We start from the raw sequence: 17,853 nt of genomic DNA, 5'->3' as shown, positions 1-17,853 counted from the left end.
ATTATGATTTAAGACAAAAACTTTCCTTCTGATATATACCGCCGTTAGCACCTCGATTGTTTTCTTTTATGAAGTCACCATATTAGACTTTCGAATATATTTGACCTTATGATAATGGCAGTAATTTCCTTTTTATGCCTTATCGTTAGCATTAAATGCTGGATGGCGGAGCACCACGTGCAGGCTCTCTCTGATCGTTTGATCTCTGGGTTATTTTAGGTCATTTTATGGTTAAAACAAGAAAGAAGCTGCATATATTGGTGATGTCAGTATAGCACATAAAATGGAAGAACGATTACACAGACAAATATGCTCTTTCGAACCGTATTGGAAGATAAAGCAAACTGCTTACATACAGTGTAATGCGTTTTGTCTATAATGCCTTTTCCAAAACTTTAGGTCGATTACGGCACCGAAAGACATCGTCCGAAAAATGTGGAAAAAGTTTAGTGAACTCCTGTGCTCAATTTCATTTACTTCGGTCCCTTATCGTTAACCGCGTCAAATTTCAGAATTTGGTTGAAGCCTTTGCCCTCTAAACCGTCTTTTTGCGAGAATAAAATAAAAAATAATATAATATAATGAAAAAAGAAAAATAACAATAAAGAAATCAGCACGTGTAACTTCATTTAATGTGTAGTATCTACCTGCCAAATTTTATCAAAATCAGAGAGAAACACGTGAGTAGTGTTCATTGTAAGTGTTATCGTATTCCATAAACTTATCCATTTCAGAAAGTGTTCATAAAGTAATATAGGTGAGAACTCTTACAGAGTTTAAAACGCTTCTTTCCAAGATAAAAACTAAAAACAGACTAGAACCACAGTGGCAACTTCTGCTTTAAGTACATTTTAGTTTTGGTTCGGAAAGGAGGATGGAATAATCTTAAGTAAAATTACTACATATAAATAAGTTTTTGTTTTGTTTGAATGATGGCCGGTTATTGAGGGGAAGAGGTCGGTTAACGAATTATGTATCCGAAGATACCACTTTCCATTGTATCTTAATTACCCTAATAAATTAAACCTTGTCGAAGAGAGAAAGGGGGAATATAAGAAATATCCGAAAACACCAGAAATAAAAGAAATGAAAAAAATATTTGTCCCTCTTTTTTATTGCTCTCTGGGGATTAGCATAACTAAAATTTAGCAAATATTCCCAACGCAAAAGTTGGTAACCCTGTGCATTGAATTGCTTTATAATAAAAATGGAGTAGAATTTGTGGGTCCGAAAATTTCGGGTTTCATAATCATACGTAGTATAACATGAACGGATTACACTTTACCTGTGCAATGAAAAATGACAACATTTTTTTCTCGAAATTTGGAACATCAAAACCGATTTTTATTCTAACAATAAGTGGTGTTCACCAAATACGCACATAGAAATCACTGGAAAGAATATAATATACGAGTACTGAATCTATCTTACAATGTTAGATGCACACTCATATAGAGTGGGGCCACACTCTTTCAGTATTATAACACATTCTTGTATTAATGTATCTATCTATCAACCTAATTATATATATATATATATATATATATATATATATATATATATATATATCATGTCTGAAACAAATTATTTTCGATAATGTTGTACAAACTGATATCTACTAACTAGCAACATTATATTAATGTTCTAGCCCGAAGTTTAGTTATGAGTGTAGTTCCAATTATTATATGTTCATAATTGCCCAAGAAAATAATTATGAACCGTCACTTTTGCACCATCCACAACGAATGAAAACTAACTTAACACAAATATAACACTTTGTCATGCTATTCATGTTGAAAGAATATTCCATAGGCGTCTGAAGATTTGCTCTTCCTTCTGGTACATTGCCGATTACATATCAAGAGTATCAAAGGACGTCTCGAATCCGTCACGCCGAAAATTAATGACTATAATTGTGTCATATTGCAGCTGCAGCTAACGAGAAGGAGGTAAATATATAGTCTGTGCAGAATGGCTAGAGACTTTTGTAGTGAATTAATCATTACGACTATTTCTGAGTGCAAATAACCAGTTGTTACGTTCCCAGTTGAGCATGTGTTAATACACATGCCATCTCTTTCATTATTTTGAATATACCATTCCAGTTTATTGGTTTACAGGATATGGAAAATAAGGATACAGTAGTTTGTGAAAGTATAGAATGCAAAAGTGTTTAAGAAAATACTGCTTTGCCTTAAGAGCAGTATTTTAATATCAAAATAAAATATTTCACAGGTTTATGTAATTAAACTATACAATCCACATTTAAAAATGCTTGTATTTTATTTTTTCCTGTGATTTCACTGCGCATACAGCATTGCTTCTGATTCTAAATATATTTATTATTAAATCTGACGCATTGCACACAGCACGCAAGAAGCAGAGTTGGCGTGGAAGCGGAGATAGTGAGACTTAAAAAATCATGTTTCCAATATTTACATCAGCTGCTACACGCATTACGATAGGTATAGAACTTGTATTTATTGTCTTCCGTTCTTCCTGGGTAGTTCTTACTTAATGGTTATTTTATTTCAAATTGTCACTGTAACATAATGTCTCTTATTTTGTTAGCTCGAGGCTTATATATCGAACTACCTTTGAAATTTCGGGTCAAAGATATTATACTGTGTTCATTCAGAACATTCAAAATACGGTGGTAGAAATACGTGAAAAAGATTATTAAAATAATGTTTTATATTAGTTTCGCGAAGCACACGTACGACTTAACAGTATTGTAGGAATGTGGTTCTAGTAGTGAGTGCTGTGCCGTGCATAACATTTCAAGCTTTAACAAATATCAACAATTGTGATCACTACTGTAACACTCTAAAAAAAAAAGTCACCTAGTTTCATCCTCAAAGGGAGATCCTCATTCATTTGTATCAGTGCAAAGATAACTGGCTGCAATCAATGTTTCCTTTCTTTATTATGCGGAACCTTACGTATAGTTAAGATTCGGTTCCTGAGTTTCCATTGTCTTTTAGAATTATACTTTAAATTTATTTTTGTTATTTTCATGCTTCAAAACTAAAAGTCAAACTACGAATTAGTGATTGACATAAAAACATAACAATATAGGGTGAGAAATATGTAAGAATTGGCGAGACGTATAGATCATTGGTGCGATTGCATGTACATGACTGATACTCTTATGTGTATTCATTCCGGAAAGACATAGGTGCGTATAATACTGTTGATCTCAATTGTGCCGATATGGAAAAGAATATTGAAGATTACATTTGAGCCTGTAAATAATCATCATTTTTCTTTATTTACATGATATATGATTAGGTTTAATTTTCTTCTATACTAATTAGCTTTCCTTTAATATATGATAGCATTTAAGATAACCGTGTCGAAGTGTACTGACAATGGAAGCATGAAGGTGTCACAGTCCAAACCAAACACCATATCGGACGTTCAGAGCCCCTCAATGACCAAACCGGCGACACTTGAGACGAGTGGTCAGCAGGCACGGGAGCAACTGTGCAACAAGTTACGGCCCAATTCAACACTGGCCGTAATAGAAACCTTTCTCAGTTTACAAGCCGTAGGAACATGCGTGTCCTCGAGTATGGGGGCCGTCGCCCTACAGATGTGCCACTGCTACTCCGCTTCATCAGACATACCGGCGTACATTTCCCACCAATCACCCGGGATGGACACTGCAACAATTTCGTAGTAACATAGGGTCCGACAAGTTACGTTATTAACTGTATCATGCATATGGGAGGCAGCGTATGTGACGCATACCGCATGAAGCGATCGATCCCGCTTGCTTATAGGGCGTGGTCCAGGCCGGTGGGGTATCAGTCGTTAGGTAGAGTACAATTTTCAGCCATGGAATGGGCCCTTGGTTGATCTGGAAGAGAAATTCACTCATCGACGGAATCGCCAGCTGCCAGAGATCATCTCCACCCATTTATCAACACCCTGACGACATCACGGTCTTTCAACAGGACAATGCGGGGCCACATCGTGCCAGTATCGCCCGAGACTGGTTCGACGAGCATTCAGGTGAACGCCGACGACTAAATCGACCTCCCAGAAGCCAAGATATGATCTCAATTGAACATTTCTGGGATGCTCTTGAAATCAGGCTCTGTTTATTGGATCCTCAACCTGCGACCAGGCCACAATTTGCTACCGTTCTGCAGGTTATGTGGTGTCAACTGCCTCCGGACGTGTCCAATGACTTGCATACTCCGTTCCACGCCGTAACGCTTATCTTTAAAGAGCCAGAAGGATCCCTATCATACATTAAGTTTATATCCTATGAGGTTTTTCTCAGTCGGTGTATGTATAAAACACTGTAGGAAATGCATTATTTATTTTATTTCTTAGTTTGGAAAATATGAGACTAAACAATCATAGCACTTAACATTATTAACTCTCATTAAAGATAAATACATAATCTATACCTACGGAAAAATTGGTAACTTCATTGTTTATTGTACTACTCATCACATCATATTTTCCTTTCGCGATAAAATTATGCATTATTCATGGATAAAGATATCTATGTGGTCTGTTTTGCTGCACAGTAATATTCCATTATAAAGTATTTCATTCCTCAATATCCACGTAAATGTTAGCACTTAATTGCCATTGATGTTGAAATACTCTAATGATATACCTCGTAAATTAATCCGAAAAGAAAACTGAAAAGAAATAAAAGATATATTAAATTATTATATTAAATTATAATGAAGTATAATTTTTTATTTCTTTTCAATTTCTTTCCAACAAGCCAAGATAGGTTTTCTACAAAGGGTAAGTTCATATTACATTAACATTTCGGGAAACAAAAAAAAAAAAATAAAAAAGTTCTTGCAGTTATAGACAGGTGAAAGTTTGACAACTGCCATGTGTACGCATCTTCATTGTCTTCAATTTGCATGTGTACACGACTCCAAAATTGCATTGCTACCTGCAGTTCTTATTTTTCTGTAATAGCAGACAACGCAAAAAGCTCGGCGATTGATTTGGTTGCGAATTCGAAAGGCATTGGACCAAACTATAATTTTGTAACAAATATATCAGTGTGGCAAACTGCAAATAAGAGAATAAAATAAATTGTTAAGAATGACAATTTTATTATCGTGAGGGAGTTCGATGACATCAAAAGTTACAAAATGTTCTTACTTAAGCAGTTGAAAGAAGATGAATGGTAAGAAACAGATATAAGAGGAAAGCATTTCTCTCCTTCCAACCAACAAAAGAAATTTCGTAAAAATTACTTAATGCAAAGGTTTAATATAAAAGCCCCACACAAAATTTTGAAAGTTGACACCGGAAAGGCAAGAACAACTGAACTGAAGTGAATGAAATTGTGCACAGATATTGCACAAGTAAAATGAGCGAATACAAGTTACGTACTTTAGTGGGAAAATGTGTTATGCGGGGCGCGGACCCCTCGCAACATTTGATCTCAAAATATCAAAAGTGCTAGTAATAGTATGTCAGATCTATGTAAAGGACATGAAGAATTGCAACGAAATTTTGTGTTAAATAATACACAGAAATTAAACCAATACTGGTTTATATATTTTCTGTGGAAAAACGGTTTTATCGGGCAAAATCTCCCACCGAAAATTTTGAAAGTTGAAGCACAAAAGTCACCTAGATGTGAAAGGATGTGAAGGAAATTGTGAACAGATATTGCAGACGTAAAATGAGGATACGGGTTTCATATTTTCCCTGCAGAAATATTTTGGGTGGGGCACGTAGCCCTACAAAGCTATGATCACGAAAAATCAAAAGTGCTAGTAACAGTATGTCACACGTGTGTAAAGGACATGAAGAATTGCAGTGAAGCTTTATGTATGGACTCTACTCGAAAAGCAAATTAATACGGGTTTTTACTTTCTGCGCAAAATCGGTTTTATGGGGCAAAAACTCCCACCCAAAATTTTGAAACTTGACGTCCGATAAGCAAAAAAAGTGAACCGAAATAACGAAATTTTGCACTGATATTCTAGACATAAAACGAAAAATAACGGTTTCGTATATTCCTGAAAAAAAGGGTTGGATGGGACACCGAACCCTCCAAATCTTTGATCACGAAATGGAAAATGTGCTAGTAACAGTATATCAGATGTGTGTAAACGACATGAAGAATTGTAATATAACTTTGCGTATGGTCAATACGCAAAAAAATAAACGAATATGGGTCTTTATGTTCTGCAGAAAAACGATTTTAGGGGTAAAAGCCCCGACACCAAATTTTGAAAGTTGACGCTCGAAAGGCAGGAAGAAGTGAACGGAAGTGAATGAAATTGTGCACAGATATTGTAGGCACGAAATGAGAGAATACGCGTTTCGTATTTTCCTGAAAGAAATGGTTGGGTGGGGCACATAAACTTCCAAACCGTTGATCACGAAATATCAAAATATTAGTAACCGTATGTCAGATGTGTGTATAGGACATGAAGAATTGCAACGAAACTTTGTGTATTGACAATACTCAAAAATAAATGAATACGTTTTTTTATATTTTCCGCGGAAGAACGATTTTAGAGGGCAAAAGCTCCCACCGAGTATTTTAAAAGTTGATGCCTCAAAAGGCAAAAAGAAGTGAGCTGAAGTGAATGAAATTGTGCACAGGTATTGTAGGCACAACATGGCAGAATACGCATTTCATATTTTCCTGAAAGAAATGGTTGGGTGGGGCACAGAAACTTCCAAACCGTTGATCTCGAAATATCAAAATATTATTAACAGTATGTCTGATGTGTGTATAGGACATGAAGAATTGCAACATGACTTTGCGTATGGAATTGGTTGGGTGGGGCAGGGAGCCTTCCAAACATTTGATCGCGAAAACATTGTAAGTGTTAAAGGTGCTCCCTTAAATACTATACAATACTATATATACTGTTTGTGCCTACTGTTGATCTGCCAAATTTGATGAAATCGGATGGATACACTTGTGACACACCTTAAGGCCTTATTTTTCATATCCAATACCTACACACAATTTAATTCGCTTCGGTCAACTTCCTCCGCCACCTAACGCCTCGGTCCAACCAAAAGTTTTTTTTCTTTTCATGAGGAAACGAAACACGTATTCATTCGTCTTACCTTTGCAATATCTGTGAACAATTTCATTCACTGCGGTCCACTTCTTTTTGTGTTTCGGGGGGCAAATTTCAAAATTTAGCGGATGTTGTTCCCTAAAACTGTGTTCCCGCAGAAAATAAGAAGCCCGTATTCGTTTATTTTTTGCTTATTGTCCCCACACAAAGTAGTGTTCTAATTCTTGATGTCGTTTAGGCACTTCTGACATACTGTTATTAACTATTTTGTTATTCGTGATCAAAGATTTGTAGAGGTCCGTGCCACACCTAACTGTCTTTTCCAGGATAATATGAGACACGTGTTTATCAATTTTACGTTTTCAATATCTGTGCACAATTTCGTTCTTTTCGGTCCTCGTTTTTGTCTTTCGAGCGTCAACTTCCAAAATTTTGGGTGGGGGATTTTGCCTCTAAGACAATTTTTCCCGCAGAAAATAAAAATAATCGTATTCGTTAATTTTATGTCTAGTATCTATCTGCCAAATTTTATCAAAATCGAAGTGTTACACTTGGGAAGTGTTACTTGTCAGTCATTGTAGATTTATTTTACCGGTTCCTCTATCAATAAGACACTGTCTGACAAGTAAAGGTTCCAAATGCCTAAATCGAGTTACGGAATGAGACGCAGTGCGACTCATAGAGAATGTGGAAATATGTATATGTGTAAAGGTATAACGGCTGATATAGTTAATGGGAGAAAGGGCTATACTATGATATTGTAATATATCAAATAAACTGTTGAATCGTGAAAATAGTGAAAGATGGACAATGCAAACTGTGGTGGTTTCACATATTGAAAAGAAGAATGGGATGATTGCATCACGAACCTCCGGCGCCATCCCGAAATCCACCGTTTTGAAATCTGTGATAATTTTGGAAATTGAAAGGTATTGATGTGATATATCAGTTAGGGCCACCGATTGATTTGATATATCACATACGTATTTTAGTGATCATCATTAGTATCTATACTTATTTGTTAGATTGAGGATAATCGCCATAGTTATGTACGAAAATCTAGGAGACTTATATTCGTATTGTTGAAAGTTTGGACTATCACGAAGACAGATGTAAGTTGAACTTATCTCAAGCCAAGAAAACTAACCTCAAAATTTAATATGCAAGTTGTTTTTCACTGTCGAGTATCAAATTTCACTGTTAGTGTTCTTGGTTTGTAGTCATGTGAGTTATTTCTTGTCCATAATACGACTATTAATGCTAAGACTCAGAAATCGAATTTAACCCTTTCTTACAATCAACGTACAATATTGTAGTTCCCAGCCTTTCGAAAATTAGGTGTCCCATAGATTTCTTCTACCTTACAAATAATAGCATCACTAATACTACCTATTAAAATCTTAACGGTAACCCATCGACAAAGTGTAAGAAACCCTGGTAAAATGAAATGAAGCATTGCATTTTAATGAACCACCATGGAAGATATGATGGAATGAGAATTTTGAAGGAAATTGGAGTATCCCAAGAAAACCTACATACTATAAGATGGTGTCCACCACAAAATTTCTTGGCTGAGAATCGAATCAGAGTCCCCACGTACCAGAGGCAAGCTGTTTACTACTGAGTCACCGTGTCCTCCCCCAAATCCCTAAGAGACGCTGGCAACAATTTAAGAATATCTGACATAGAAAAACATACCATTTTTGCACGAAGGAAACTCCATGAATACCACATTCTGACCGTTTGCACTTCTTGTATGTTGGTTTATCACACTAAATATTCAGTAGGTCCATACATCTGTCCGAATCATAGTGTTTCCTCCAAAGTAGGTTCAAGGTGATTTAGTGATAGAGCGTTAGCTTTTGGTAAAGGATGGGTCTCGTTCGATTCCAGACCATAAAAAGGTTGTATTGGATACTATCGTACCCGTCAGATTTCTCGGGATTGTCCTGTTTTCTCCTACATTCTCATTTCACGAATTATTTTTCAAAAATTAGCTTCCATCTATTACCTCTCTCTATTTTTAGATCGGATTTCAGTTCTGCATTCCTTCGATAGGAAAATTACATGAGATATGGGATTACGGATTAACGTGAGATGCAAACTGCTTGTGCTATCGCTGCGAATCGGAGCCGGGTCTCCTATGCGAAATTCGCACACGCTACTCCATAGCCATGCGTGATATCTCTGTCCTCACAAGCCTAGAAGGCATAACATTTAAACTTTATGGGCTTCATATAATTGCAGCTCTTCATCGATAGCCAATTCTATACTGAGACAAAGAAGACCAATCAAATATGTGCATCTTCTCTTTTCTTATAATGCTAACGATGTTCTTGCCATTTTGACCGTGTTCTAAGATTCCTGTTAGTTAAAATATCGTATTTAATTGTAGTTAACTTGTCTCAGTAAACGGTTCATAAAATATACCAACAGTTCGTCAATGTCTTGGGGGGTGACCTTTGTGATCCCCTGTACCATATTGAGTTGTGCATTAATGGAAGCTAGGGCTAAAAATAATTCTTTCCTCTGACTTCGTACCGACATTTTGTTCTCGAGTTACGGCTGTTTTGGGCATTTTTCCGAAAGGTTATTGATTGGTCATGGCGCGAAAAGGAAGCATTTGTACACCCAGGTTGTCTTATCTTGGTGTCAGAAATCAGCTTATAATCGTTGTTGGTGTTATGTCTATCCACTATCTGATTAACTTCTGTTTCGCCTATCAATTTCCAGTATTCCCAAAACAAACTAAAAATGAACTAAATTCACTAAATCGCCTTACCCCTATGATTTCTGCTTGTATAGTAATTATAGTTGACAGAGACTGCCAATATTGATTGAAATATCTGGTTAAAATGCTAATAGAGGAATTCCGCCTTTAGTACATAAATTTCCTCCTTGCATCCTATCGCCATTTTAGGCGACATAGGATTACGTAAGATGGAAATTCCCATCTCGCCTAAAATGGTGGACATTTTATCTTGGATGCATAAGTGGCTGATAAATCGTTAGGTGAGGTGGGATTATGCGAGATGGGATGGAATTATCTGAAAAGGTAAGCAGACGGTAGGTAGCGGCATGACGTCACGCCGTTCCCCATGCATATATTTGCCCATTGTAATTGCTTAGCAATGGGGGACGACGTAAATAGCTTTTGGAGGTGGGAGTCCGGGATACCCCGCGTTCCCACGCACTTTTACCCCTGCTGGTAGGTGTTGATATCAGTACTAACGAAAAATATTAGGTGATAATAATAATACTATTACTACTATTACTACTACTACTAATAATAATAATAATAATAATAGTAATAAAGAATCTGAGTGATAAATATATTTTTCCAACTTTTTATTACAATTTCTTTGGGCTTCCGTGAATCTGGATATATTGTTTTAGAAGGAATAAAGCGGCTTCAAAGAGCAATATGATTTGTATAAAAGAAAAAAGTCTTATCAGTTGTTTTACAAAGAACCAAGCAACAGACAAGTGACCTTGTGTTTCTTTGTTTTTAAAACATAATCTTACAAAGCACAGAAGCCACACCTGCGGGCAGCTTTCCTCAGAGCAGTTTCAGTACTACAGTTAAGACCTTCATCCTGTCAATTTATGTGTAGCTATCCGTCAATCACATAAGTTCTTTGCAACGATGAATCAGCTTTTCTTAATTTTCAGTAAAAAATGGTTGAGTTTTCTACGACATAGAGACTGAACTTTCTCTGTTTCAAATCTACTGCGTATTTTATATGTGCTTCCTAATAAATGTACATTTTCGATACGAGAGGGTTTCGTGCATGTCCAAATAAATGTTTGTCGATACCCGTTATAGTGGCGTGAGCTTCCTAATAAAAGTATTTTATAAATAATAGCTTCAGCTATTAACTTTGGATAACGCAGAGGACGACTGAAAGTTATGAAGGAGTAAGAAATAACGGCGGATCTCAATCTCCCGATGCCGGTATTGTCGGAAGAGTAAAGAAGATCTTGCGAGACGTCTGTTGAAGTGTGGCTCTCTTAAGCATTTGAATTAAAATGCTGTGATGATGATTATTCTGTTTACGTGCCATCTGACCGCGATTAAAGTAGCAATTGCTCTTCTTCCGAAGAATGTGTGGAACAACTTTCAATGTCAGATGTGAAAGAGTAGTGTGTTAAGAATATGATGGTTGTGTCTAGCTGCGATGATTCTAGGTATTAAAAGTCGTTTCTCAAACAAAGAAATTCACATTAAGAGAATTAACCCTGCAATACGCGCGCGGATTTTTGTGACGTGGATAGTTGCGCGGGCTACCAGTGTGGCCCATTTGTTTTTATTTTATTGTGTGGCCTAGCTTTGTTAATATTTCAGTCTTTCTTGTAGAGAATTGTTTTTATAAACTGTTTTAAGGGTTTTATACACAATTTGAGAAATATGTTTATTTTGAAAGCTATGTATATACAAAGAAGACCAACACAATTCATTTTTTCAAAAGTGATACAGGAATAAGACTGTAAAAGTTATTTGTATTTATCAATAAATAGACCAATCTGGCGCATTTTAAACTTTTCTTCATCTTATACATATGTTTTAGGATTCTATAACACTAGAACGCCCGGAAATTCGTTTCACCTAGATCGCCCGTAGGGATCAAGTTGATCCCTAGCTTCTTTTTGCACATACTTACCTTTCTAACAAACACTACTCGAGTTTTTTTCTTTTTCTTCACTGTGTAGAAAAACAAAACCATGTTCCAATAAAGTTTTATTAGGAAGTTATATATATATATATATATATATATATATATATATATATATATATATATATATATATATGTATGTATGTATGTATATATATATATATATATATATATATATATATATATATATATATGTGTGTGTGTGTGTGTGTGTTGCGTGTGTGTGTGTGTGTATAATCTGAACATATATTTTTGGTGTACAAACATTTTTGGTGTGTTTACCACATAAGTACATAGTAGTCATTACTTACATCTTAATACAAAATTTGTTTCCGAAGCCCTGTAACTACTTCTGTTTATAGTTGTGCTTACAGCTTTCCTCATCTTTGTTCACGAATATGATACTCAATACTGCCAAGGTATCACCGTGATTACACACATTTTCTACATTTATAAATTACTTACGAACACATTTTCCACAAACTGCCTTTTGCGCAAGTGCTACAGTTTGCAGACGTCTTGTGTCTCTTGCAGTTTACTGGTAGTCTCTGGCAATTACGTCGTTTACGCGGATTTCTGAATTTAAATCTATGTCGTCTTCTGTTCTTGTGGCTTCACTTGAATCCTCAGACCGAAGGTGCAGTTATTCTGTCCGGAATTATTCTGCTAGCCTTGAATACATTCCTTCCGTGATATCTTCATTCCAGTGACTGCTCTGTATATTACAACTGCATTAATTACTGCAAGATCAAGTATATTATAAAAAGTATGAATTGGCCATCTTCTTGATGACGCTTTCACTGTAAATTGCTTGGCCATTTTGTCTACAATGTCAACCCCGTATTTCGTTCCATTATAATAAGCAATGGTTTCAGGAACTTTCTTATTATTGTCAATTATGACCACGGTATCATGAAGACAGCTCAATACCAAAACATTCTTACTTTTCTTACCTTGATAAACGGTCATTGTTACGTCCTTGCTTTTGAGAATCTTTGTGGAGTTCAAAGGTGCTTTCTCTGATTTAATTTCTGTCGGTATTTCTCTTCTACTTTTATTCACTGTCCCAACAATGGTAGATGATTTTGCTTTCAGATTTTCAGCTTTAGTGACGTAAAATGGTTGTCTGTAGTAAGATTTCGACCTTTGAAAGAAAATGGTTCCATAAGACGCATGACAACGTACTCCGGAACTCTTTGATTTGCAGGGCGTTCTTCCTCCTTACCAACGCAAAGGAAGCCGTTTTAAATATATTTCGCATCTATATCTACAGCCAGCCAGAATTTTTGCCCATCTTATCTGGCGAATCAATTTGTCAGCGTTAATATCAAATCTTAGGAACCTCATTATTTCGCAAAATCGATTACTGCTCATAGTCTCGGGACAAAATGGCAATCATCAAGACTTCGACCACATTGCATGAACCTCAACATTTTTACTGCCACTAACGCCACGAGCATACAGAATCGCTATGAAAGCTTCGAGTTCCGATAAACTTAGTGGCCAGGTATTGTTCTTCAGCACATAACGCTTCTGTTTCGGTAGTTTTTTTTTGTGTGGGTAAGTATGCGTTTTTCTATGAATTAGCGTCATGCACTTGACGCAGATTCACTACTTACATTTCTTCTGGCATGCGGTGTTGGCCCTGGAATTTCACATAGAATGTTATAAAAACATTTCCGATCCTCGTTTCTAACATTAGCAGGTATTTCCTCCCATGCAGTATTGTTTGGAGCTGTATACTGTTTCGCCGCCGCACTGATGCCTTTACCTGAACATCCACACATGTGTCCATCTTGTTCTGATCTTACCTCCTTATGTACTGGAATGCCTGAAAAAAAGGAAGAGAGAAAAATTCAGTGCGACTGCTTTCGTATTTTGCAAATAGATAATGTAGTTAAATTTATTACATGATTTTTGTGAAATAAAATATTCATGCAAAGTACGTGATTGATCCATAAAATGTTACTTCACAAGGGACCAAATATTTCAATCACAACGAATATTTCATCACATTTCTTCAATAGTTGTCTCAAATTATTGGATTTTCTTATTGACTTTTAGATAATATAAACACATGTTGATTGAAACAGACTGAGATAAAATGTACTCACCTTCGGTAGTTTCATTTTCATCTGCAAGACTAACGTCTTCAGAAGATTTCTCACTACATTATGTATCCATTACAAATTGTCTTCTGAGTTCGATGACATTTCACCGCATCAGATTTGTCTTCGGATATTCTTTGAAGCTCTTCAAGAACTTCATGAGGATTTAATAGTTTACTTTGTGCCATTTTCGTTAATTCTTCTTCACCATAAAAATACTTATTCATAGATTTTATTTGTCACACCTTCGAACAAAGTGTCAACTGCTGCCAAACACGATGCCACGTCACTACCACGTAATGACAAATGACGGTATGACGGCACTTTTTATCTCAATAGTACCCAACAAATGTCCTTGTACCGGAAAGGAAGATTTCGTAACGTTTGGTTTGACAAATTAAATCATTTTAACTGAAAGCTGCTCAGGGAAAAGCAAAATAATAGTTGATACGAGAAAGTATAATAACATTTTCAACTGCAGGATCAATTTGACCCCCTGGGCGTTTAAGGTAAATCGATCGATATCAGATTATTGAATTGCACAACCACAATATCATTTTTTCCTCTATGCCAGATCAACAATTTAGGAAAAGTCAGGTAATGCCACCTTCCAATTCCTTAAAATATGGTAGATATGAAAAAATGACTTTCGCAAAAGGATCAAATAAACGTATTATCCATAAAGCATATACCTTTTCAGCGTAAAGAGTTTCTGGTATCAAAGTTTGATTACGATTTTTCATAATTTTACTTAAGCTACTTACACTTATATATTTTTCTTTTTATGTTTCCGTATTCATGTCCTTCTAAGCATGTTCCGCACACAAGTGGTGAGTGGTCAATGTACACTTTCCTTCAAGTATTGACCACTCATCAAAAGCATCAAAATGTCAATAAGGGCACGTACAATCTCATCTGTCAGTTTTGCATCTCGGTTAAGTTCAAATTTCAGTCTAACACTGTCAATGTAACTATTGGTAAAATCAACCTTAAGTCTCAAAATGTTTGCATTTAAAAACACTTCTACATATTCAAGCTCCGACAACGCAGACCTACCCCCACCTTTATGTCATGGAAAACGAAACACAATATTATGAGCTCGAGCGCAAATATTACGAGTAGGAGTGAGTTATTTCCATTTTAGATATTCTTTTACTAGATAACAATTTACTTCAGAACTGTCTTTACTACTATAATCAACAGGTATCAGTGATTCCTTCCGCCCGGAATTCTCAGTCACGTCTTCTGAATATTCACTATTTCTGTGTCCCAAAAATGAATTTTTGCGGTCTCAAAATGTTAAATAACGCCATCTAGAAAACATTCCTCATCAGAATTGACATTTTGCAAACTCATTGATCATTGATCAACACTCAAACTATATTAAAAAAAAAAAAACTTTGACGCTTTGGAACACCCGTGATATCAATAGTCGCGCGGGCTACGGATGTAGCCCATGAAACTTTCAATCAGAATAACAATGAGCTCGTTTCGATTTTACATTCGACCACACATTAAACATGCAGAATGATAGTAGATATAAAGGTACACAGACACCCTTTGAGTTATCATCTCGAATTACTTTGCGGCAAGGAAAAGAAAAACGCTGGGCTACAATAGTAGCCCGCGGGCGTATTGGAGGGTTAACATAAAATCTACGTACAATATCATGTGTAAAGAATAATTAATGGTACTCATCGGACTTTGATAGTAGCTGACATTATGAAACATAATATTTTTTATGTTGATATATTATTGGGCACTAACACATGTGGAATTAAGTACAGACCGTATTGTATCTAACAAACTATTTATTGCCGCTATCATAAAAGACTAAGGCACATTTTAAGTTCCAACTGCAAAAATAACAACAAAGTTCCTATAAAACGATCGATTAACTATTAATTAAACTTAGAGAAAACTGCCATTCGAAATCTATTTGTCCAGCAAACATAACAAATATGGTATAAAATGTTATTCGACAATGATATCAATATCATGCCATACATAAAAAACGCAAGTCTGCAACAACTTGCTCTTTAACACTTTTTTGTTGCAACACTATTCACTCTGATCGCTGGCTCTAACCAGAACGTAACGTTTGACAGTTTTCCGCTGTTCATTTATTTGTCAACTGTGTTTCTCCGACCATACAAACTGAATTCCATTGCGGCTATCAAAAAAAAGTATACCAAAGTTTCCCAATGAATTCACATCTACCAAGTTCAACAAGCAAAAAGGATGGAAGTGTGACTTCGAGCAGAACAGAACCAAGTCGTTACGTTTTTTTCGGAAGTTTATGATTACAAGGCGGAAAGTTCTATTTAAACGTAAAGCTCAATACAATTTTGAATGACAATTGTATTGGGGTGCAGTTGATACCTTTGTTCAGCTTTGCCTATCAACAAATTGTTTTAGAAAAACAAAAACATTGCCAATGTGAAACTTCTACAATATAATTACTATTGTTAACTCAGTGCAGTTAACTCATTCGTAATGTGCGTCGACAATTTCCATTAAAGATATAACATGCTTTACACTACGTCTCAAATGATACCATTGAATCATGGACTCTTTATTTCATTAATTGGCCATTCCGTGAATAAAGATTAGAGCTGCAAGAAATAAACTACTCGCACAGTGTCTTAAGTACTCTAAAGCTGTATTCAAACACAAGTTTACTCGATCCGTCTGCAAGAAATGTATTTAGCAAAGCGAATGAATATAAAATGAAGGAACGAAAGTATTGTGGTAAGAAATCAGTACGCGATGTTGAAAATGTAACAAGCCAAAATGTAGATCTAATCCAGTGAAAATTTGTCCACGTTGTTGTTTGTAACAAAGGGCTGGTAGAAAGAGGGAGATATTTTGTTATATCCTTAGAATTAAAAGTTTGTAAGTTTAATATCTTTTCAGTCATTTAGTAAAATAATAATCTTTAGTAATTACTTGGTTTGTTTCATTTTAAGTAATATTACTGGTGCTGTACCATTTGTAGATACTGAAATATGGAGACCCATAGTTCATAGCAACTATTTATAGTAAAATTATAGTATAGTAAAATATAATAATAAGTATATTGCATCCTATAATAATTAATTATGCATCAATGAAATATATAACAATTAAAATACAATTAATTATTTGGATTAATTTTACTTTGTGATAACATTTACTTTTGACGTAAGTTCCTAATAAGCATTTACTAATTCTTCAGGTTTTCATTCATCTCAACATTGAATTACCATCGCTTCATTGCTAGCTGCATTTGAGGCCCTCACCGTTTCCATATTTAACGGTTGTAATCTTGTCTTTACTTTATGATATTTTGTTTCGTGACTTGATCATTTTGCTAAGTGCGGCGTCCTTATTACATAGGAGTGCCCCGTGATTACTTTTTGACACAAGTATATAGCATTTTTTACGATAAGTTTCAATCGTTCTTTCTGAAGACCTTAAGATGATACAACAATTTAGTAACTAATTTACTTAAAGCGATAAGCTTGCTATACCGAAAGGAACGTACCTATATTCGTATAATCCCCAATGAGTAAGAAATGCGAGGATTTTTACTATATTTAACTGAGTCCTCGTGTAACTTTATCACGTGATACGCATGATGTATATCTAATTTAGAAAAAAAATACTATAACTCACTCATAATATCTTGCATTCTAAGGGTGTACTGAGTATTTAGTAACATTTTATTATTAATTTTTTTGATAGTTTACGATTAATCTATCACTACCATCTTTATTCCCCACTAAGAAACAGGGAGAGGCATATGCATTGTCACTTTCTCGAATAATATTTTGTTCCAATAAGTTATCCAATATTTTATCCATTTCGTTTTGTGCGATTTTGCTTTTTCTCTTACCGGATGGTCATCATTTAATATTATATGATGATAATAATTAGGCACCTCTCCTACATGTTCTTCAATTTTTTTTTAAATTGACTAACTAACCCGTCTACATAATGTAACCCACTATCCAACTCTAAAACCACGAGGTCAACAAACTTTTGAATATTTTT

This window comes from Thermobia domestica, chromosome 3, assembly GCF_964235325.1.
Source record: "Thermobia domestica chromosome 3, izTheDome1.hap1.1, whole genome shotgun sequence".
NCBI lineage: Eukaryota > Metazoa > Arthropoda > Insecta > Zygentoma > Lepismatidae > Thermobia > Thermobia domestica.
Note: the sequence above shows the minus strand (reverse complement) of the source record.